At 45.4% G+C, this 23,681-nt stretch overlaps 1 protein-coding gene across 1 annotated transcript in view; it reads left to right on the forward strand.

Annotated features, from left to right (window-relative positions):
• The window catches only part of LOC138447980 (cationic amino acid transporter 2-like), a 167,335-nt gene that overhangs the window by 33,438 nt on the left and 110,216 nt on the right, over nt 1-23,681 (forward strand). The window lies entirely within an intron of this gene.

Consider the following 23,681-nt stretch of genomic DNA (forward strand, 5'->3'; position numbering starts at 1 on the left):
TTCAGTTTAAAGTCTGGCTATGGCATGCTGTCTTGTCCTCTTGACATGTTAACCTTCCTGGATACATATGGTCGCGATTTCTATGTTACGATATATGAATACAGTGATGTTGGCCAGTGTGTGTTGAGGGACGGGGATTCCGGTATAGGTCTTTCAGAGTTTGTCTTGATATGGTTATTTTACCCTTTTCCTTTTTATTAGCCATGTGTCTACATGTAGTATGTTTTTAGGAGTGGGATGGTTGGATATAGAATGATGTGACACAGTCTAGGTCTAAAAAATTTCAGACAGCCATTCATTGACTTGGGATTGTGTTGTTTGTTTGTGATCAAGATGTACTGCAGTCTGGTGGAAATTAGTTTTAGGTATGTACTTCACTTTCAGACCCTAAAAACTGAAAGGCATCTCATGAGTTGATATGTGTGTTTCATTGTGAAGACATTTAGGTTTTGCTGGGAGTCAGCTACATGCTGCTAGATCTTGATATGCACTTTGGAGAGCTGTCCCCCCTAGGGTTCCATGCAGAGGTTTTAGATCCCTGTGTAAAAGGTGGATCCTTGTCGGACTCTGCAAGTTCCTGGGAGGTATTCAGATTCAGACAGCCATATGAGAAGATGGTGGCAGTTAGAGAAGCATGCAGTAAACAGTATTAGAACATTGTCGTTGAATCCTATGTGCAGTGGAAGGGTGTTAAGTCATCTGTTGTTTTCAGTGGTGTTGAAGGTCACTGAAAGAACCACAAGGAAGTGTCACAATCATAGCTGGTGACTCAACGCCCCATCATAAGCAAAGGAAGTACCAGCATTATTAAAATAGATTACTAGAAGAACTAGGGGAAGATTGAATGAAGCTGTAATATAGTCCTGGAGTAAGGCTTACTTTCTACAAATGCGGGTCAGTATTTCCTGCAATTGTAAATCCATAGGGGATCAGTTTAACTGGGTTTTCTTTCCATTCTTGAGGTACTGTTTAGCCACATCTGCAACACCAGCTTTTAGCTTCACTCAATCGTCTACACTGTTTGATGCAATTAGTTGGTTAGAATATTGCCTCACGAAGTAACCTCTGCTAATAATTTAGGTAATTCCTTTGCTTATGATGGGTTGTTGAGTGGGGTAACCACCACATACATTCTAAATTTATTGAGCAATTTAGTCAGAGATCAAGGTTATCTTTACAGGTACATTAGATCTTTTCACATATACAGGGTGCATCATTTCTAATGGACATAGTGGTGGTCCTGCTGAAGTGTTGGGTTACATCTCACAGTGTTGTAATGCATGAAAACACTCTTTCAATTTACAATGCTGTGTAGATTTTTGGATATTATTTTTCCGATATTAGATTTCTTCTACATACTGTTAATTTAGAGACGATTGTGTAGTTAACATTCAATGTCATACAAGTTTACCCAGGATGACTGTTCAGATATTAGCAATAGGGACAGAAACATACAGGGTTGATTACCAAATACAGGCCTTGAATGTGCTGTATTTTACAAAATCAAACCATATATTATGATATGCAAGTGTTTTTTTTCTTTAAATTAATTGATATGTGCTTAAAATGTGTATTTATGATTTGATATTCGTTTTGAATTATTTATTGTTGGTCTCATTCTAAAAGGTTCATGTATTTGTTACCTATGTCTTTGTATATATGTTGTTCAGTTCCACAAATTCAGCCCCTCCGTGGAGGTGATTTTTGATGCACTAGCCATATGGAGTTACTTGCCTGTGGCAATATTTTAAGTGGTGTAAATCATGATAATTGTAAAAAATAAATTTGGTTATAGCAATTTGATCAAATATTTGTGCTATATTGTAGGAGAAACTTGGAGAATAACAGACTCTGACACATGGTCCAACCTTTCGTGTTTATTGGATCCATTGCACTCAGTAGGAGGGAGACTTTTCAAACTCCACAAATATTTGGTTAATTCCAGTGTTGTACCATAACTCCTTATCACCTACTATCATGGCAGCGCCTGGCAAATCCATACTCCATGCCCACATACAAATCCAAACATTTGGCATGACCAAAATTGGTTTTTATTTTGCACTTGCACATTTGAGAAACAATCAAGAAAAAAGGAAAAGAAAGGAAGAGACAGGCAACTAAAAGAGTGAAGTGGAAAACCCCCCAAAATGAAGCCATCAACAGGAATCGCATGTATTGTGTATAAATATGGCAAGTGTGACAAGCTCATACTGGAGCTGCAAGGTGATCAGGTTTGGGATATCCTGGTGTGAAATCCCTCCTTTGCAGGGCTGGCTTGGGAAAAAGTTAATGGGTATCCCTCAGGCTTCAACCCGCTCCCTCGTTTGTTATGGTGCTCTTGAGACACTGTGATATTCTAAATGGACTATACAATGTAATGTATAGATAGGAAAACAGACTTTATGGGACCCACAGAACCCGCTCAAGAGCACATAGTCCACAGACCCATGAGAGGTCCATGACATTTATGGAGTTTGAATTGAGAAATGTAAAAACATTGTGAAGAAGAGGGCCCATCAGTTAGGCCATCGTGGTGTCAGTGAGCAGAACGGGGATGCTGCCTGATTCCAAGATATCGAAATACTTCTTTCTGGGATTGGTGCACGGAGCCACAAAAAGGCCTGTGGCAAGAGTAATTTCACTTAAGAAATGTGTAGTCAGCACAACCTCTAACCAATCAGAAATTCTGCTCTAAACGTATGCACAGCTGCAGTGGCTCTACCACTTACCTGAATACGAAGAGTATAAAAGCAGGACTCACAGAGAGGGAGGTGTGTGTGATAGATAGGGGACAGCTGGGTATAGCCGGTAAGGCAATGATATGGCAAATAACATTTGTGAAAGATACTCATTAAAGGATGCATATACATGTTAAATAACAAGGGGGGCAAAGGTGACCCTCGAGTCACTCCACAGGTCACCAGGGTGGAATTAGACAAAAAGGTACCAAGTTTGACCATTTGGGACTTAGCTACGGGGCAGCTGCTAAACCATGATAGAGTCTTATTAGGCATCCCAATAACATTTTTTTAAGTGAGGAAGAAGAACAGTGTGGTCGACAGTGATGAAAGCTGCCGATAGATATAAAATAATGAGCAAAAAAAGTGGTCAACTTCAGCATATACTAGGACGCCATCGCATATGAAACAAGCACAGATTCAGTGCCTGTCATGGGTACTAGCCTGGGGCCCCTCTCCTTACTAGCACAAACACATGGGGGTAGGTGGAGAGAACAAACAGGGGCCATATGGGTAAAGGCCTGGCATGCAAAACATTCATTCAGACAGCTAGAGTCCACTTCACTCTCATAGACCTTGTTTCTGGCATTGTCTTTTATTTCTAATTACTTCCCGCAACTGTAACATGGGCGCCAGTGAGACATCCAGGAACTGTGTTGCATGTTCTAGTGTCTGGGTGTGGCTGCCTTTATAAGCCACGCCCAGAGACTAGCCTGTGCTTCGTGTGCTCTCTGTAGCCTTAGGCACACGCTCACCGCAGCCCGGACTTCCATCTGAAACTTCTTCGGATTTCTTCACCTTTCTCTGCGATCAGGAGTGAGCTCTTCTCCTCGCTTCGTCGCACCAACGCTCCGACCTGCAAAAGAAAAAAACAAAAGACAGAAAAGCAGTAAGTGTTTGTGCAACCTGTTTTCCCTCGTCTCCCGCGCGACTAAGCTGCAGCCATAACTTACTCACCCTCGGTGTACGAGTTGAGTGGGATATGATTCCACTGTGGCTGCGTCCAGTCTGCTGCTCTGCTCCTGAAAATTCGTGTGAAGACAAAAGGACACTTGTTAACAGCACAACTTATCCACAGCTCGACGCTCACCTATCAGCACACCCGCTCTCAGCTAGCCCTTATCCCACAACCAGTGAATTAACTGGCCTCCATAGACTCACTCGTACTACGGCTGATCTCAAGCCCACCATTGAACTTAACTGCAGCTCACATTTGAATTTACCTGCAGCCCACAATTGAACTTACCTGCTTCAGCAGCTATGCGGTCTTCAGGAACCAAGTGTACAAACTGAACTTATCAGTGCAGACAACTCCCAGTGCAGCAACTGGGCTAAGTCTGGGAATAGTGAAACTCACCATAGTCAGCAACCTACTAGCAGACTGGAGGTCAGCCGCCAATCACCAACCAGGACCTAGTGAAGCAACTAGCCCCTGGGCCCCGGACTACAGTGCCCCTGCATTTGCAGGATGGAGAGTGCACCAAATGAAACCAAAAGGTGAGCCACGCCTGTATCAAAGAACACTCTTGGGTCACAGGGGTGGAGGGAGGATTGGAGAAGCTTTCCCCAAAACAACTCCTAATCACTCTTTCTCTTGGCAGGTCAGCTTTCCAGACCAGGGCAGTGAGAGAATGGGACCAGAGGGATCCATTGCTCCCGCAGAGACCCAGGTGAGCGTGACAGAACACAAAGCACATCGTAAACCACTCTGCCTGAGCAATGGAGACTTTCGGAAGTTGATCAGCTGTCCCAGCTTCTGGGGGAACTGCAGACGGAAGTGCATGCAGCCCGCGCCGAGACAAATGTCTTGAGACGTGAGCTGGTGGTAAATAGAGACAAGACCGATGAATAGCCCGATAGCTACTGCAAACCCATGCAGGACAGGCCCCACTGCCAGGGGGAGCTACATCAGTCCCAATGCCACAGTCCCAACCAGTAGCTCCCATACAGGTAGTAATCCCAGGTAACATTCCACTAGGACCTTCTGAGAGGTTCCTGGGAGACCCAAACAAGTTTGGGACCTTCATGAATCAATGTCGCTTACATTTCTTGTGCAAACCTGGACTATTTCCTACAGACCAGTCTAAGGTGGCCTCTGTGCTATCGTACTTAGGGGGTCCTGCAGCAGATTGGTTGGTCCCATTAGTAAACAGGGATGACCCATTGCTTCGCAATTATGCTGGTTTCCAGCATGAGTTACAAAAGCTCACAAGGACAGGCCTTGGACGATGAGCTGTTATCCCTTCGACAGGGTAGTCAAGATCTCCTGGCATATGTGGCCACGTTTATTCGTCTGGTGGCCGAGGCAAGTTGGCCCCAAGAAAAGGGAACCACCTTATTCTACATGGGTCTCCGAGGAGAGCTAAAGGACGTACTGGCACAAGTAGTGAACCCTCCAGATGACTGTGCGGAATACATCGATTTTGCACTCCAGCTCGATCATCGGTTGCAGAACCGGAAGACTGACCACGCCCGCTTGGAGGGCAGAACGTTCTATGTGCGGCCCAAGGAGACACCTGCCCGCCAACCTGCAGAAGCGCATCCTGAGCCCATGCAATTAGGCATAGTACGAGGTCCACTCACTAAGGCAGAGCGGGACAGGAGATGGCAAGAACAGTTATTCCTGTACTGTGATCAACCTGGTCATTTTCTTTGCAATTGTCCAGCCAAACCCCCTCGGACGACAGTAGGGGATATGGATGGGAGTAAGGGAACGGACGAGATGGAAAACTCCAACGCCCGGCAGACATAGAGGCCGGTTTGTCGAGCGCGGAGAAGACACCCCTGACCTCCCACTTTGCTATTCTGGTTATCACTGTAAATCCATAACATCCGTCCAAGATGCATGCACTCAAAGCTGTTGTGGACAGCGGGGCCTTCAGTAACTACATGGACTTGGAAACTGCTGCTCGGATAGGTTTACTAGTTTGCCCAAAGGCAACATCAGACAATGTAACCATGGTAGACGGTTCCCAACTACTTTCCGGCCCCGTAACTCACTACACGGCTGAGGTCATGCTGCTCTGCAAAGACGGTCATACGGAGGGAATCTCATTCAATCTCATTGCAGCCCCTCAGTTTCAGATGATTCTCGGCATGCCCTGGCTGGAGGCACATAACCCACGTACTAGAACACTAACCGTCCTGAGGCAATGCAATTGCTGTTACGATAAGAATCGTACATCTGTACACCCGTTGCTCGCATCTCTGAAGTCGATGCCTGTGCTAGGAATAACAGGAGTTCTACCTGCTGAATAACAGGAATAGCAAGATGTATTTGCTAATGAATAAGCTAATACACTTCCTCCTCATCATCTTTGCAACTGTCAAATTGCCTTACTTCCTGGGGCGCGAGTACCATGCAGCCGAATCTACGCCTTGATGGGAAGAAAGAATTACCTAGACCAATATCTAGCAAATGGCTTCATCCGCCCCTCAAAGTCACCTGCAGCCTCTCTGCTCTTCTTTGTTCCCAAGAAAGAGGGAGATCTCCCAACATGTATTGATTATCGAGCATTAAACCAGGTAACCGTAAAAAAATCGATACCGACTACCGTTTATTCCGGTTTTGCTAGACCAAGTTCGACAAGCACAAGTCTTCACAAAATTAGACCTCCGAGGAGCCTATCACCTGGTGCATGTAAAGGAGGGCGATGAATGGAAGACCACATTTTGCACCCGGTATGGCTTGTACGAGTATCAGATGATGGCGTTCGGGCTCTGTAATGCCCCGGTGGCATTCCAACACTTCATGAATGATGTACTATGGGAGCTACTCAACGATATTCTCATCTACTCGTCCAACCGACAAGACCATGTTACACATGTGTGGGCAGTACTCCACAAGCTACGCGAAAACCATTAGTATGCCAAGCTTGAAAAGTGCTCATTCCATGTCACTGAGGTGGAGTTTTTGTGGTTTGTGCTGTCTCCGAAAGGCATCAAAATGGACAATAGGAAGGTAGAAGCTATACTCACCTGGCCTTCACCCACGTCCCTAAAAGGAGTATAGAGCTTTTTAGGCTTTTCAAATTTTTACCGGTGCTTCATACCCAGTTTTTCACACCTGGTGCATCCTATTACCTTTCTCCTCTGTAAACATCGAAAAATTGAATGGACGCCTGTACAGGATAGCGGAGCATCCTCTGATGGGCCCATTGGTCAGACTCACCCTCTAGTACCTGTAAGACAAGATAGCTGCACCTTGAGGAGTTTAGGGTGCAGGATTCACTTACTCCGACACACTTCAATAAAGACAACTCAATAGTTTGGCAAAGGGAAGTCCGTTTAATGACAAGTACAAAAAATGGGGAAACAAATGGTAATCATCAATGATGCGATCGCCTGTCTCGCTTCAACTCCCAACTTCTTCATGCTGACAGTAACTTTTATAGCAAATTCGCGTCAACAATGACGTGTAAAACTCATAAGTTTGACATGCAATTCTATTGGTTGGAAAAGGTAACTTAAGTATAGGTGCTATATCTATATATGGTAACAGTGTGTGTGGATTGGATAACTCTTATCGGGCAGGCGTCTACACCCATCCCACTACATTACTCGTGATAGACGTCACTACGACTACGACGTCTTATTGGTTCTACAAACTATAGGATCCTAGATTAGTTGGTCCATTGTGATTGGGTGGGTTACACCCCCAGGCATACATCTCTACGTCAATTAGCAGCATGCAGAATGGACACCCAGATGCGGAGTGCCCCAAGATTCACCCTGCCTCCCTTCCATCAATCAGTACCTCTAGGGCTATGTGTCAATTAGTTGGCTAAGGATGGCCTCGAAACTGTAGCTTCTTATGAGGAAAAGTTATGGCATCCTCGGGTTCTGGGTGACATCAGACGTTGGTACCTCTTTGCCCTTGGCTAGTCACGTGTCTGTTCACCGTGAATCTGCTTCATTTTCCTTCTTTTTGTATATTTGATTCTTTGTTCAGCCTAGCCACCTGCCTGGGGCCTCTTTATCTCGACCTTCACTGGCTGGCAGTCATGCTCTGAAGTTTCGATTCTTCATGGTTGCCGCTCTCCTCCCTTCCTGAAGTTGACCTCGAATTCCCAAGCATGAGCTACTTTTTGCTGAGTTTCGATTCCGCTTTTCCCTTCTGGCTTTAGCTGGAATATGAATCTCGGCCTTGATGGCCCCTATCAGCCTGGGCTTAGTTCTGCATCACAAAATGGAGTTGCACTTGTATAGCGTGCTTCATTGAGGTAGATATATAATTGGCACATGCCGCTCTAAGCTTCTACTAAGCATTGCAAGCAGTACCGTTTACTGAGCTTCTTGCGTTCTGAGCCTATTTACATGCATTCAGTCAGTTGCACAATTTGATCCTGGATACGTTCTTTGTGTTGCAACGTGGTGTCTTATACGTCTGTCACATCATTATTCTTTACATTTTGTCCTTGCGTACCTTCTTTTGCTCGTCATTTTATGGTTATCTGTACGTCACGTCTGGGCTCTTATATCATCACCAATTGCCTTCCATTAAGGCTCTGTGGGTCTCTTCAGGGACAGTCTAAGTAATCTTCGTTTTGTGTCAGCTGCAGGTATGGTTGTCTCAGTGGATACCTTGCAGCCCACGGTTGTCTGGTTATTGGTGCTTCAATAGGTATACATGTCCTTCTGATGGGTACTGGACAGGGTCCCACCGTGGCTCTCTGTTGGTTCATTTGCTCCTTATAAGTCACATATCTTGGCGAGTATGCTTCTAGCATCTCGACATGGGTGGCTGGAGTGCAGGCCATATTTGGGACTTCCTCTACACACCCCCCTCTGGTCGGTTTATCAACCACCTTTTCTTCTTCCTTTAGATTATTCTTACTTGGTTCAACTATATCCAATTCTTCGTCTTCTGGGTTTGTACATGATGGTGTGAAAGTGTGCATCTTTGGAGTCCATATTTTTATCACTCCTTTCAAACTTCCTGTTGTTTTTACGTGTTCGTCTTTGTTCCAGGTCATTAGCTGGCATTGCCCATTTGGGCTGCAGTAAATCCATTTCCCTTCATACCTTCTTCATTTTTTTGGGGTATGCAAACTTTGTTCCTTCTGGCACAAATTCGCTGGCCTTCACGAATTTTGTTATTTCTTCATCTCTTAGGTCTCTGGGTTTCCATCCTGTTTCAACATCGACCATAATTTTCATCCCAATGGCTTTCTTTGCGGTTTTCTGGCATTGTGTTACGATTATCTTGATAGCACAAAATCCTAGTAGTATCATTGCTAACAGGGCTCCCAGAATTTTGAATATGTCTGCCATCCATTGTGGGACCCATAAAAACAGTGTTCCAAACCAGTTGTCGTCATCCACTTCGTCAGTTTCCCTGATAATCTGATTCTGCAGAATTGCCAGCATACTTATGGCTTCTGTTAAGGTTCCATTTTCTTCATCATGTGAAGGTTTAAACGTGCAACATGATTCTCCGATTTTTGTGCAAACACCTCCATCCATTGCTGTAATCATGTCAAGTACATATCTGTTCTGGAGGGTCATCAATCGGATTGCTCTCAGTTCTTCTTTGATTGTATTGAATTCTTTTATGGTAGTGTTGATGGTCTGCAATAACTCCCATCTGGTTATCTGCAACCATTCAGCATTCACTCCTATTTGGATGTGCAGCAAGAGAATTGTTGCGAATACTGTTGAGGTGAGGTTAAACAGCCTGTGCTCGTATGGGATTGCATGAATGCTTTTTCTGATTTGGCAGAAAAGTAATTCTCTCTCCTTATTTGGGATACCAGTTCCACAGACCTCGTTTTCCTCAGGTGAGCATCTGCTTTTGGGAAACTGTCGATATTCAGGTCACTCTTCGGGATCTCTAGTGCAGGAACGTGGACGTTCACTATTGTGCATATGCCTCCCCAGTTTTTCGGCAACCTTATGTATGCTTTGGATCCACATGCCCAGTAATGATCCATAATTACTGCGGTTCCGTGAGTCATACCTGGAGCTTCAAAGATCCGTCCGCAACTCCAATTCTCTCGCATCTTCCTTGTGCCATTATTCCTAAAGCATAATTTCGGGCTTTGCAGTGGCACTATCTGCAGGGGTCCCCTTCTATCTTCGACCCATATTAGTAACTTCACCAATTTTGGCCATAGGGGTTTGCACAGTTTTTGAGAGTTTTCTATTGCTTCCTTGCCGGCTCCCAGGACCATCCATGCTCGGCATATCACTACTCCTGCTTCCCATCCGTCTAGGGAAAGCACTGTTCCCCAATCTGCATCTGGCCTCTATTTCTCCATATTTGCGCTTCTTTTGGAGTTTTCCCTTGGCCGTTCAGTCTTGGGTTTATCTCCCATCTTTTTTCTGCTCCTTGTGCTTCTGGCTTTGCATACCTAATCATGTGATTCCTGGTGTGAGCTCTGTTTCTTGTCTTGATGTCTTGGATATAGTCGTCTTCATCAGGGTATGCTGCTTCTGTTGCCCATATCAGTGAGGCATCTCTTCCCATGAATTGTCCTCTGGTGTTGCACATTGCTACGTGTGACTAATAGTGTGCTGTCGGGACATCAATTTATACAGCCACGAAGATCTTGGACTTTCCCATGCTGTACGGTAGGAGTGCGCAGATGTAGCATTCTCCTTCAGTTTTTCTTCTTCCGATCTCTTTCATGTGTTGGTACCAAATGTTATTTCCTAGATGTGCTCTGCTGTCTAGGTAATCGTTTAGTTCATTGTTGTCTTCATGTGGGTTTCTCTTGATTCTTAATGTCTTTTTGTAGTTAGCTATAACTACGTCTCTAAATGCGTCTATGTGACTTTTTTCTTGCTTGAGGATTCTTAGGCATGCTTGTTGGAGGAGCAGGCTTCATTATCTGTATAGCTGTGGTAGGAGAAGGTTTTGTTAGTCTCTTCTTCTCCTCTTGCATTCTCCCGTAGGGCTCCTTTAACCACCATCTGTGTATCGTCTGTGGTACGTGTGGCCTCATCGTCGGCCTGGTGCTCGTAGGAACTGATGTGCTTGCTGCGATAGTCACTGTGGTTCTACTTTTCAGTTCCTCATGCAGTTTCTTCGCTTTAGTTATAAATGGGAACAAATGGTCTATCAGTATTTGTGTCTTTGCAGTGAATTCTTTTGTACCAGTCTGTCTTCTTGAGTGCTTTGGTTATATCTTTTTCAGTTGGCCTTCGGCTTCCTCTTGGTCACTTCCACTATTTTCTGAAACTGGTTGTTCGGTAGGCAGTTTTTTACTTTCTGTTGCCATCATTCGAGGTTCCGTAGCCATTGACACTTGCCCTTGCTCGTGTGCATTTAGTGTGTGGGTGCCTGTAGTTGTCAGTGCTATGTTTTCATTCATTCCATGCTGACCCTGTCTCCAGCTTTTCTCTTCATTCTTTACCTCAAATGTGTATGAATCACTGCTAATTACATTTAATTTTAGTTTGTTTACTTTATCGTCAGATTTTCTAGGAACTGTAATGACTATATAGGGTCTGGGTGCTTTCGTGGGATTCGTATGTACATTATCTGGTGGGTGCACTAAAATTGGAGTGCTTCGTGCACCAATAAAGAATGCAGTTCTGATTGTTAATGACAGAAAAACAATAATAATAACTATACATATGCACATTATCGTTCGATAAGACAATTTGCAGCATTTTCTTCCAGGGAATTGAGGGCGCCCCTCCGCTTGTGGGAGGACTAGGTTACTGTTCTGGGCCCCCATTTCAATCATATCAATAGTTAAAGTTCTATAAAGATCTCTTCTTTCCATTTACTTCATTATGGTGTTTCAGGAGGTCTTGGACGTAAAGTGTATTGTGCTTCGTAAGATTCCCCCCTCTCGAGGGTGACAATTGTCTCTGGTTGCGGGATGTAGTTCCCTTGCTAGACTATGGAAAAAGATCAGACTAGCCTCTTTGGTTAGTCACACTTATTGCGCATATTCAAAATAGGTCAAATCCCAATCCACCCCCCGAATTTCCTTAGTCCGGAAGACATGCTGGAATCTTGTTTAAATGTTACAAAGATGGAAAAAATTGGAAGCAATAGAAAAAAAATGGAAAAACTGGAAAAATTGAAAACATGCAAAACTGGAAAAAATATTGAAAAAATTATATCGTTCAAAATGGGAGTCAAATAACCACACAAATGAAAAAATTCTCGCTGAACGTTGGACATGGAGCATGATACCGCGGAGGAGTGTGCCCATATGTGCGACATTAGCTGGGTCTCTGAGGGAGGTGATGACGTCAACATCTGCAGGCCTCCCCACCATTTCTGGATAGTCAGTGATGGTATATCCAGACCATGATGTTGAAACAGGACATTGTGCGCCAGGCGACTTCCTCGGGTGACAGGGACATTTGTCCTGCTTGGCTGGGTTCTGGATCACAGGCCTTTCTTTTGACGAGAACAGTCTCTGCACTTTCCTGCTGCGTGGATTGCAATCACGTGATTTAGCTTGATCCACACTTGGTTCAGGTATTCATTGTTTCTTGGGTCTCTGATGAAGGTTAGGGTATCCGTGGTTCTCCCGATGAGTCCTGGGCACTCCTCTATGATGCGAAAGAAAAGCGTGTATGTCAGCTCATCAATGATCACTTGTGGTGGAAGCATTTGTGTCCTTATCACTGTATTCTGGCAACACAGCGAAGGCTTCCGCGATGACAGTCAGTAGTTGCCAGATCACCTTCTTGTTGGCAGGATTTTGAACAAAGTCTGTGATGCTGGTAACTCTCCCTACAAGCGATGGATATGTCTCTAGTATTAACTGAAAACAGGACAGCACATCTCTTGTGATATTCCTGTTGGGGCATGTCATACGTTTCTGCAAATCAAAGTCTGGGTGTTGGTTGATTCAGGTGACTGTGTGATGTTCGTAACTTTTGCTCTTAGTTCATCAAAGTCCTGTTTACTAATAATGCTTGGATATGGCTTGATTAAAAAGTTCATATCATCAGTGTGTTGTGGCTTATTCCCTTCTTTACCCTGAAACTAGAATGCACAGAGTGTTTGTTATGTCCTATCCCCCTTTGCTTAGAGCAACTGTCCAGTTTTAAGCCACAACTTGCATCCAGGTTCTTTGTCTTAGTTTTCCTGCTCATGCATCCTTCTTCCTCGTCATAGCTCTCGTCTGCACGTGCTGAGGTTCTTCCCCCTTGTCTGTAGGTTCTTCGCGGTGGGGTGCAGCTAAGGGGATCTCACCGATATAAGGTTTAATGTCATTTAGGAAGATCCAAGGTCTCCTGCCTTGCAGTTTCACGGCTGAGGGAGTGCAGTCCTCTACAATGAATGGGCCGTTGAATCTCGGCTCGTCCTACCTTTTCTTTGTGTGATTTCTCACTAGCACTGTATCACCAGGGAAGATGATTGGCGTACGTAGCCCTTGAGCTGTGTCTGTTTCAGCATCTCCCTCTGGGTCTGGTGTTGTACTGCACCCTTTTCGTCGTCGCTGCAGTTGGTCTGAAATGACAGCGAGGCTTGATGTCATGCAGTTCAGATATTCCGACAACTCGGTTCCCAGGACCTCTCGGGTAGACTGGGAATCACATCTAGCTCTATCTCGAGGGGTAAGGGGGGTCCTCATTCTCCTTCCTGTGACTATCTCGTGCGGCGTGAGATGATGGTCAGAGCCTGGTTGGTTCCAAAGTGCATACAATGACAGTGGTAGACAGTGCAGCCATCCCTTTTTTAGAGTAAGCTTTAACTTGGCTATCCTTCCCTTCAACAAGCTGTTGAACCTCTCGCATATACCATTTCCCTCTGGATGATACGCTGATGAGAACATGTGCTTTATACCAAGCAACAAGCTAATCTGTTCAAAAACTGTATTTACAAAATGAGCCCCATTATCTGATCTCATCACCTCACACACCCCCCCAATCTAGGGAATACTTCCCTCACCAGGAATTTAGCAGCACGAGTCTGGGTGTGTACAGGGACCTGCTTCTATCCATCTAGAGAATGGACACACCACTACAATTAAGTACCTGTGCCCGTTACATACTTGAATCATGTCAACATATTCGACGTGTAAGTACTGAAATTGCCCATTTGGCCGGGGGATGACTCCTCTCACTACTTTTAATGTGTGCCCAGCTGTGAACTGCTGGCAAATTATGCAGTTCACTATAAAAAATGCAACCTGCTCTGCTAAATTCGGTATGAACCAGTCTTCTGCGAGCGTTGCAGCTAGATTTTCTTTTGTCATATGGAACGGGTAGTGTAATTGTTCTAGTGATATCTTTAGTAGGGCTACAGGCATTACTGGTTTACCAGTGCTGTCTTGCCTCCACAATCCGTCCGAGAGGGGTTCAAAGAACACCCTCGTCGGTTCCACAGGTTCTTTTCTTCCTGTGGTGCCTCCCCTTGTAGCTCCATCAATTGAGTTTGCCCCACATTACTATAAGCCTCTGGTGTGGCTCGAGTTATCATCATACGCTCATGGGTGCGTGCCACTTCTACTTTCATGATTGTCTCAATTTTGGATGCCATACGCATGGCTTCCGTGTCTGCTGCGTAATTTCCACGTGACACATAGTCCTGTGTGCACTGTGGAGGTCGCATAGGCGGAATCACTGTACACCGTTACTTCCTGATCTGTGTGATTCTCAATGGCAAGTATCAACGCCAATAATTCTGCAGCCTGTGCTGAATAATGAGATGGTATTCGTGCACTAGCGAGTACTTGGAATTCTCCGTTCACTATGTTTTTTATTACGGCAAAGCCCGTATATCTTTGTCCGTCTTCTTGGTCGATTCTTGAGGATCCGTCAATGAAAACAATCTAACCTGCTGCCAGGGGATTTTCCTTCACCCTGGGGATTTCATCATAGAATTCTTCGTAGTTTGCACAGTCATGTATCGGCTCGCCTTCAGTGACTTGTGCAGCTATGAACGCGGCTGGATTGACTGTTTTACATCGAACTATTTTGATCGAGGGATTTGATATGATCACCTCATAGGCAGAGGCCCTTTGAGATGTCAATGTGCCCTTTGGTTTCTCTAAAATGGCAAATAATGAGTGTTCAACATATAACGTCATGGAGCATCCCATTACAATGGTTGTTGCCTACTCTATGGCGAACGCTGCAGCAGCTAAGCTTTGTTCGCATGGGAACTGGCCTCTCATTACTGGATCCAGATTCCCACTGTAATACGCCAGTGGCTTGTACTCCAACGAGGTTTTTTGAGCGAGTACTGCCGTTATAACATTGCCATTCATGTGCGAGAACAGGTAGAATTCCTCTGCATAATTAGGAATCCCGAGAACTGGAGCCACGCAAATTGCTCTCTTTAGTTCTGTGAACCCCTCTTCCATCGCTTCAGTCCATTCAATTTTTTCTTTTGTCGCACGGGCCTTCTTCAGGGACTGGAGCAAGGGCTTGGTATTTGAGCTGTAATAGAAGACCCATGCCCTAACATAGTTGCACAGGCCTAGGAAGCTCTGCATTTGTTTTATTGTGAGCGGCTTAGCCGTGTTCATGATAGCTTCAGCCCTTTCAGCCCTTTCTGCAATGACCCTTTTCCCCTCATGCGAGATTAGCTGGCCTATGTACAGCACCTCTTGTTGACAATATTGTAACTTTTCTTTGTCAACCTGATATAGTTTCTCAACCAATATAGTCAGAAGCTGGATAGAATCGGGCCTGCATTGTTCTTCAGTGGTGCTGCAGATCAGAATGTCATCCACATACTGCAAAACAACACTGTCTACTGTAATGTTGCCCAGGTCCATTTGCAAGACTCGGTTGAAAATGGATGGGGACTCACAGTACCTCTGCGGCAACCTCGTACATTTTAGGCGCATTTGTCTGAATGTGAAGGACGTCAGATCTTGTGAGTCACAGTGATTGAGAAAAAGCATTTTTCAAATCAATCACCGTGAAGTATTTCGCCTCGATCGGTATGTTACACAAGATCGTAGATGGATTATACATTATAGGGAACTCGGCTTCAACAATATCGTTTAATGCTCTTAAATCTTGGATTAAACGCCACGACCCTGCTCCATCATGGCGGAAATTGTCTTCGCAATCTCTTAATCCGCTTCTCTGGATATGGGATATTGTCGTGCCCTTGGTAAAATTGCTCCTGGTTTCAATTTAATTTTCACTTCTCCTGCTCCTTTCAGGAGGCCTACGTCATAGGGTCCTGTAGTCCATACTGAGACAGGCACCTGGGCCATATCGTCATCAAAGTATGTGGGACAGATCAGTGTCAACATCATTCTCTGTGGTACTTCTCGTTTGATCATTTTGACCCAAAATATGAGACTTACTTCCACCCTTGTCTCTTCTGAGTCAAGGTGTTCTTCGAACAGATCATCATAGGTGACGTCAGTCACCCGGTACCCTTCTTCAATGGCGATAATTGCACAACATTGTCTGCCTTCATCATCGTACCCTTCGACCATTACTACCTTCCCTCGCACTGCTGCGATATGTATCAATAAGGGAAATACTTGTCCCTCTTCTTCATGCATAGGTATTCTTGGTCTGAATAGAAACTCATCAGGGGTTCTCATAGTTCTATCTGTGAGGCCTGGCAATCCTGCCATAAGCACACGCACGCCATATGCAAAGACTTCCGGTTCTAATGGCATAGCTCTCATGGCTATATGTCCGGAGTATGCTCTGACCCTCTTGCATAAATTAGAATAATGCATTCCTGGAGTGGAGCATACTATGCCCTCTTCTGTGAACGATATATTCATATTCAACTTTGTCATTAAATCTCGACCCAAAATGTTTACTGGGGTCTGGTGTGAATATAACAAGGGCACATGCATCTCACATTCCCTCACAGAGACTGGGAGATTGTCTGTAAAGGGAACTCTACTGTGAGCTCTGTAAAACTCTAAGTGTCTATGGCCTGGCCGGACAAGGAAAACTTGCCTTCTCGTATGCACGAGCGTGTTGCACCCGTGTCAACTAAGAAGGAATATTCTTTCCCCCCTATGACGATATTTACCCTAGGTTCCCTGTTAGGGTCTGGTGTCACTGATAGGATAAAGCATATCAGAGTTTCCCGTGAGCTGTCCTATTGTATATATAGGTTTGGTCCACTGTATACTTGTGGATTTGCCCCATTTCCAGGGTTGACTCCCCCTCCGGAGTTAGTGCCCTGCGACATTTGCAGCGGTGCCTGTTGGGATTGCCCCTGTGGCAAATTCCTCATATTCGAAGGTTGAACCCCTTGTGGCATACCTTGCTGCAAGCCTGGCGCCTGCTGCTGTACTGCGTGATTCTGTGCCCCGTCTTGTTGAGGGACGGCAGGCTGATTCACCATGCCTTTTCCCATCCCATGGCCATTTTGCCACATGCCTTGGCCTCTGCACACGCGCGCCACATGTCCTGTCATTCCACACAGCCAACACACTGGCAGTGGTCGGGCCATCTGTCCATCTGGCGTAGCTGGACTGGCCACCTGCGCGTTCTGAAAGCCATCTTGATTATTCTGAAAACCTCTGTGATTACTTTGAAATCCTCACTGATTACTCTGCCATCCTCTTCCTCTAAATCCCCTACCCCTCTGGTAAAAACCCACGCTACCCTGGTTATTCTGCAATGGGTTAGTCACTTGTTGCGCGCTTGGCTCAGCTGGGTTTGTCAGCATGGCTCCCTCGAGAGCATACTTTGAGAGTTTATTTTGCACCAGCTTCGCTTCCTCACCTTTACGAGTTGCCTCCTTTTTTCTGTTCTTTTCTTGCAACAATCTACAATAGTGTGCAATTGTCAACTGTATTTCGGCCCATGGTTTAGCTTCTATTCCTACCAATTTCTTGAGCTGTTTCTGCACCGGTTCTGGCAACCCTTGGCACAATATATGGTAGAATACAGGGATAGATTTCGTCCAAGATTCATGCGTTTCGAACACCCACGCGTCTTGAAAATTCTGGATATAAATCAAGGGATACTCTGACTCTTTCATTTTTTGAGTCATTATAGCTCCCATATCAGAAGTGTCTGGGTTCAGCACTCGTAGCGCTTTCCACACGGCTGCTCTACAATTATTAAATGGTGCTCTGTCATGGGTAGTGTTAGTTATGGTTACCCCAGGGTACCCAGCCCAATTCCATACATCGTCTGCTCTCTCACCCACTATGGCGATCAGGAGACCTTTAATGTCCCCTATAGCCAACGTGACACCCCCTGTCATTTTTTCTAACTCGTGTATCCATTTCCCGGCTCCCGAAGTCAGCATTGGAAGCTTGTTTTTCAAGTTCTCTCGATCCATGTGTGGCCATGGGATATATTGTGGTCTTGTGCCCCCCTTTTCTAGCAGTGGGAACTGAAATGCGCAGTCTTCCTTCTCTTTCCCCATAGCTCTCCTGTCTATCGCTGGGGTAGCATTCCCGCATCGCCGTCTACCTGGCAATGTCCTCAATCTGTCTACATAGGCAGGTGCTGGCTCTCCCCTCTGACCGCAGGGTATTCCCTCATGTCGGCTAGGCTGCGTGGTGAACCCCGATACCCTAGGTGCGGACTCGCTAGTGTCTGACCATCGTACCCCTTTGGAGCCGCTTCTCGCTTCGTCTCCCTTCTTCGTGTGTCTCGTCCTCCGTTTCCCCACCAGAGTCGGACGCTGATTGTTCCCAGTTCACGCAACTCCTTACATCTTCTTCATTCTTACTAATTTCTAGCCTATCCAGGGACAGTCCCCTGCTCCCACTACTTTGGGTGACATCCTCAGTGTCATACAGCTGAGTGCTTTCCAAGCGCTCATCATCCCTTCCCCCTTGGGAAATTTGTTCCAGCCCCATTTCATTGTATATTTTATCAATCGTTTCCCCGATGCTTCTAGTGTCGAAGTCATCTTCAATGTTTGCCCCATTCGTGCCTGATATTGACTCATTTGCGGCGAAGAATTCTTCAATGTCTTCCCATTCTACAACATGATTGGGTTTTTTAACTTCCCGCTCCAAATATTCAAGATCCCGTGCCCTCTGTCTTCGTTTGCGTTCTATATCACCATCGACTTCCTTGCTTCTTCTCTAGTCTCATCTTCTTCCCTTCTCCTTTCATTTCTACATTCCTTTGCCCTTCTAATTTACTCATCTTCCCGACTCTTTACTCTCTTTTCACGTACTCTTTGCTCTTCTTCCAACCTTTGCTGATTCTGTCTGTACTGGTCATAGGCTGTCTTCTGTTTGCGATCGAGCTGCTTTTCTTGCTCCTCGCGATAAAGCTGTTCTCGCCTCAGCCTATTTCTCTTTCTTATTTTCTCGTCCCTTACTTCCTTTTCCTTCTCCTTTTCCCTTCTCTGTGCCTCATCAGACTTCTCTCTCAGCCTTATACTATCACTTCCTTTACCATCATGTTTCAACAATATCTGTCCTCCCATCCATTCGACTTTTGCGAATGCTATCTCATCAGTTCTACCTTCGCTTCCCTTCCATTTCTTTCTCTCTCTCTCCTTAACGAGGGGTGCACTCATCTGTGCCTCGCCTTTCCTTTCCTCATCGCGTCTCTCTTGGTCCCTCTGGACTGCAGAGGTAAGATTCATTTCCTGCTCCTTCTCCTTGATTTCGTCACTACTATACGTAGGTGACTCATACACAGGGTTGCTGTACCCCGTAGCTGCCTTAAGCTCTCTTAACGGGTAGAGTCCCTCTGACTTATTCCCCTCGATTTCTAGCTCAGGCGGGGCTGGTGGCATGGTAGGCATCTCACCCCCCTCCGTGCATACGTTTAGTATCCAATCTGCAGGAGGCTCTTCCTCCTTTGGCTGTTCAAACATTTTCCACAGTTCCTAGAACAGCAAGACGTTTCTCTAGTTTCTTGCCTGTGTATGTGGCATGCAGGTAAGTCAACATATGCTGTAAAACGGCTTTAGATAAAGACCCATTCTGTGGCCACGGCATAAACATTTTGTCGGCGGTACCCTTAACCCACTCCGCACTATACTTCTTAAGCTTCAGTGTGTGCTTGGGTAATTACTTGCACAAATGGGCAAGTGGGGTAACCTCCTCCATTCTCAAATTTCGTTACCAACAATATTTTATGCAATTTTCACAAGTCCAACAGTATGAGTGAGCACCAAATACGCAAGCTCCAATCCAATCTTTCCCGCCAAAATTCTATATCATCAATTTACTCAAGAACATCAATCCATTGGCGATTCCCTCTTAGTTATGGAATTGCGCAAAGCCCAAACTTCATTTCAAACAATCAACGATACAGTTCTTTGCATTTGACATATAACAGGACACGCATTACAGACATTTGACAGACTAGACGGACACCAGCTGGGCACACATATACCTGCCTTCTAATCAATACCCTGACATGGTGTTTAAACAAACCCCTTTAGTGCCGTCTATAATCGTCACCGTAGTCTAATCGTCCCCCATTATGTGGGCTCTGAGTTCACGTTTCTTCTGACTGCTGTATTAAAGTGCAGGAACAAGGCGAATCGTCTTACTTTTTTTTCTCGGGTGCCCTCCCGTTAAGCTACTTTTTCTCTCAGATGTCCTCCCGGTAACCTTACTTTTTCCTCTCGGGTGTCCTCCCGGTAACCTTACTTTTTCCTCTCAGGGGTCCTCCAGGTAACCTTACTTTTTCCTCTCGGGTGTCCTCCCAGTAACCTTATTTTTTATCCCTTATACTTGAGTCATTAACCCCTTATATATAGTTTTCTCTACTTCTGACTATTTTTATTTTCTCCTCCACCCTCCGTTACCTTTCCCTTACTTGTTCTAATGCCTACAAGACATTTGCCAAAGTAATAAGTTTATTGTTTCACTCACCGCTCGCATCTTTTTCTCTCTGGAACTTTGTGATCACTGCCCCTCCTTTGTCCCGCCTCTTGCGGTCTTTTTGTCCGATCCGCTGCCTGTGGAAATGAGACCTTCAGACCTACTGCCAATTTGATGGACTTACTCTATCATTGTCCATGGGAAGCTTCTCAGTCTACTCAGCCGAATGGCGAAGGACTTGTGATATTGCCAAAGGCCCAGAGTTACTTCGTGCTGTCGGTCTATGGGTGTCTTAGTATTAATCAATCAATAGTTGATGGTCGAACCATCCTCACGCTACCAAGTGTACAGGAGGGCAGAGCATCCTCTGACGGGCCCATAGGTCGGAACTCACCCTCTAGTACCTGTAAGACAAGATGGCTGCACCTTGAGGAGGTTAGAGTGCAGGATTCACTTACTCCGACACACTTCAATAAGGACAACTCAATAGTTTGGCAAAGGGAAGTCTGTGTAATGACAAGTACAAAAAATGGGGAAAGAAATGGTAATCATCAATGATGCGATTGCCTGTCTCGCTTCAACTCCCAACTCCTTCATGCTGACAGTAACTTTTATAGCAAATTCGCATCATCATTGACGTGTAAAGCTCATAAGTTTGACATGCAATTCTATTGGTTGGAAAAGGTAACTTAAGTATAGGTGCTATATCTATATATGATAACAGTGTTTGCGGTTTGGATAACTCTTATCGGGCGGGCTTATACGCCCATCCCACTACATCACTCGTGATAGACGCCACTATGACTATGATGTCTTATTGGTTCTACAAACTATAGGATCCTAGATTACTTGGTCCATTGTGATCGGGTGGGTTACTCCCCTAGGCATAAATCTATACGTCAATTAGCAGCATGCAGAATGGACACCCAGATGCGGAGTGCCCCAAGATTCACCCTGCCTCCCTTCCATCAATCAGTACCTCTAGGGCTATGTGTCAATTAGTTGGCTGAGGATGGCCTCGAAACTGTAGCTTCTTATGAGGAAAAGTTATGGCATGCTCGGATTCTGGGTGACATCAGACGTTGGTACCTCTTTGCCCTTGGCTAGTCATATGTCTGTTCACTGTGAATCTGCTTCATTTTCCTTCTTTTTGTATATTTGATTCTTTGTTCAGCCTAGCCACCTGCCTGGGGTCTCTTTATCTCGACCTTCACTGGCTGGCAGTCATGCTCTGAAGTTTCGATTCTTCATGGTTGCCGCTCTCCTCCCTTCCTGGAGTTGACCTCGAATTCCCAAGCATGAGCTACTTCTTGCTGAGTTTCGATTCTGCTTTTCCCTTCTGGCTTTAGCTGGAATATGAATCTCGACCTTGATGGCCCCTAGCAGCCTGGGCTTAGTTCTGCTTCACAAAATGGAGTCGCACTTGTATAGCGTGCTTCATTGAGGTAGAATTATAATTGGCGCATGCCTCTCTAAGCTTCTACTAAGCATTGCAAGCAGTACCATATACTGAGCTTCTTGCATTCCAAGCCTATTTACATGCATTCAGTCAGTTGCACATTTCGATCCTGGATACGTTCTTTGTGCTGCAACGTGGTGTCTTCTTATGCATCTGTCACATCATTATTCTTTACAGTTCGTCCTTGCGTACCTTCTTTTGCTCGTCATTTTATGGTTATCTGTATGTCACGTCTGGGCTCTTATGTCGTCACCAAGTGCCTTCCATTAACACTCTGTGGGTCTCTTCGGGGACAGTCTGTAAGTAATCTTTGTTTCATTTCAGCTGCTGGTATGGTTGTCTCAGTGGATACCTTGTAGCCCACGGTTGTCTGGTTATTGGCGCTTCAATAGGTCTAAATGTCCCTCTGATGGGTACTGGACAGGGCCCGACCGTGGCTCTCTGTTGGTTCATTTGCTCCTTATAAGTCACTTATCTTGGCGAGTATGCTTCTGGCATCTCGACATGGGTGGCTGGAATGCAGGCCATATTTGGGACCTCCTCTACACGCCTGCAGCAGAAGAGGCATTCCGTGCTCTAAAGGACAGGTTCACTTTGTCTCCTGTATTACAGCATCCACAGCCTGATCTCCCTTACATCATAGAGACCGATGCTTCCAGTGTAGCTATGGGAGCAGTTCTATCCCAATGAAATCCTGAAACTGGTCACTTACATCCTGTGGCATTCTGGTCGAAGAAATTTTCCCCAGCAGAATTGAACTATGCAGTTACGGATAAAGAGCTATTAGCAATCAAGAACACCCTTAAGGAGTGGAGACACGGTTTACTCTGAGCCAAACATACCTTCACGATCATAACGGATCAACGGAATTTACAGTACTTGTGCTCGGCCAAAGCTCAGTCGTCTCGACAGCTTTGCTGGACACTGTTCTTGACTGAATATGATTTTGTGATCACCTACCGACCAGGAGTCAAAAACGGCAAAGCAGACACACTGTCTCGCATCGACAAGGGAGAAGACACAGTAGACATCATTCCTGGCGATAAGATCCTAGACCTTCGCGGGAGTACCCTCTCACCGCTGATGCACTCAAAGAAGAAATAAAAAGCAGCATATCTGCAGAGGAACTGATTACTTGGAGCCAGAAAGGAGCTCACTTCACCATTCAAGATGACCTCCCATATTACCAGGAGCGTCTTTACCTTCCTACACGTGCTCTACGGGAGGAAGTTCTCGCCAGCTATCATATTTCACCCCTGGAAGGTCACCCCAGAGTGGCTAAGACTCTTAAGAAAATTAGAATATTCTGCTGGTGGCCAACTTGGCGGGGGATACCATTGACTTCATCAACTTGTGTGGGATTTGCGCTCAGAACAAGGCATCGCGGCAAAGACCAGCCGGCCTTCTACCATCTCTGGCCATGCCACCAGCTCCCTGGCACACCGTTTCAATGGATTTTGTTACGGACATGCCTCCTTGTTCCGGATACACTACCATCCTCGTGGTGGTTGACCTTTTTACTAAAATGGCCCACTTCATACTATTGAAAGGAATACCCTCGGCGCAGATTTTAGCTCAGATCTTCCTTGACCGCATAGTAAAGTTACACGATTTCCCATCCTTGGTGATATCCGACAGAGGGAGTCAGTTTGTGTTGCTGTTCTGGAAGAAATGCTGTTCTCTAGCTGGAGTAGAAGTCCGTTTGTCCACCAGCCACCACCCGCAGATCGACGGAGAGACAGAACGCACAAACCAAACTCTGGAGCAATACCTCCGCTGTCTTCTGCATCCAACAGACCATGCTTGGGTGGAAATCCTGTGGAT

Source organism: Ambystoma mexicanum, chromosome 3q (assembly GCF_040938575.1).
Source record: "Ambystoma mexicanum isolate Mex_15411 chromosome 3q, UKY_AmexF1_1, whole genome shotgun sequence".
NCBI lineage: Eukaryota > Metazoa > Chordata > Amphibia > Caudata > Ambystomatidae > Ambystoma > Ambystoma mexicanum.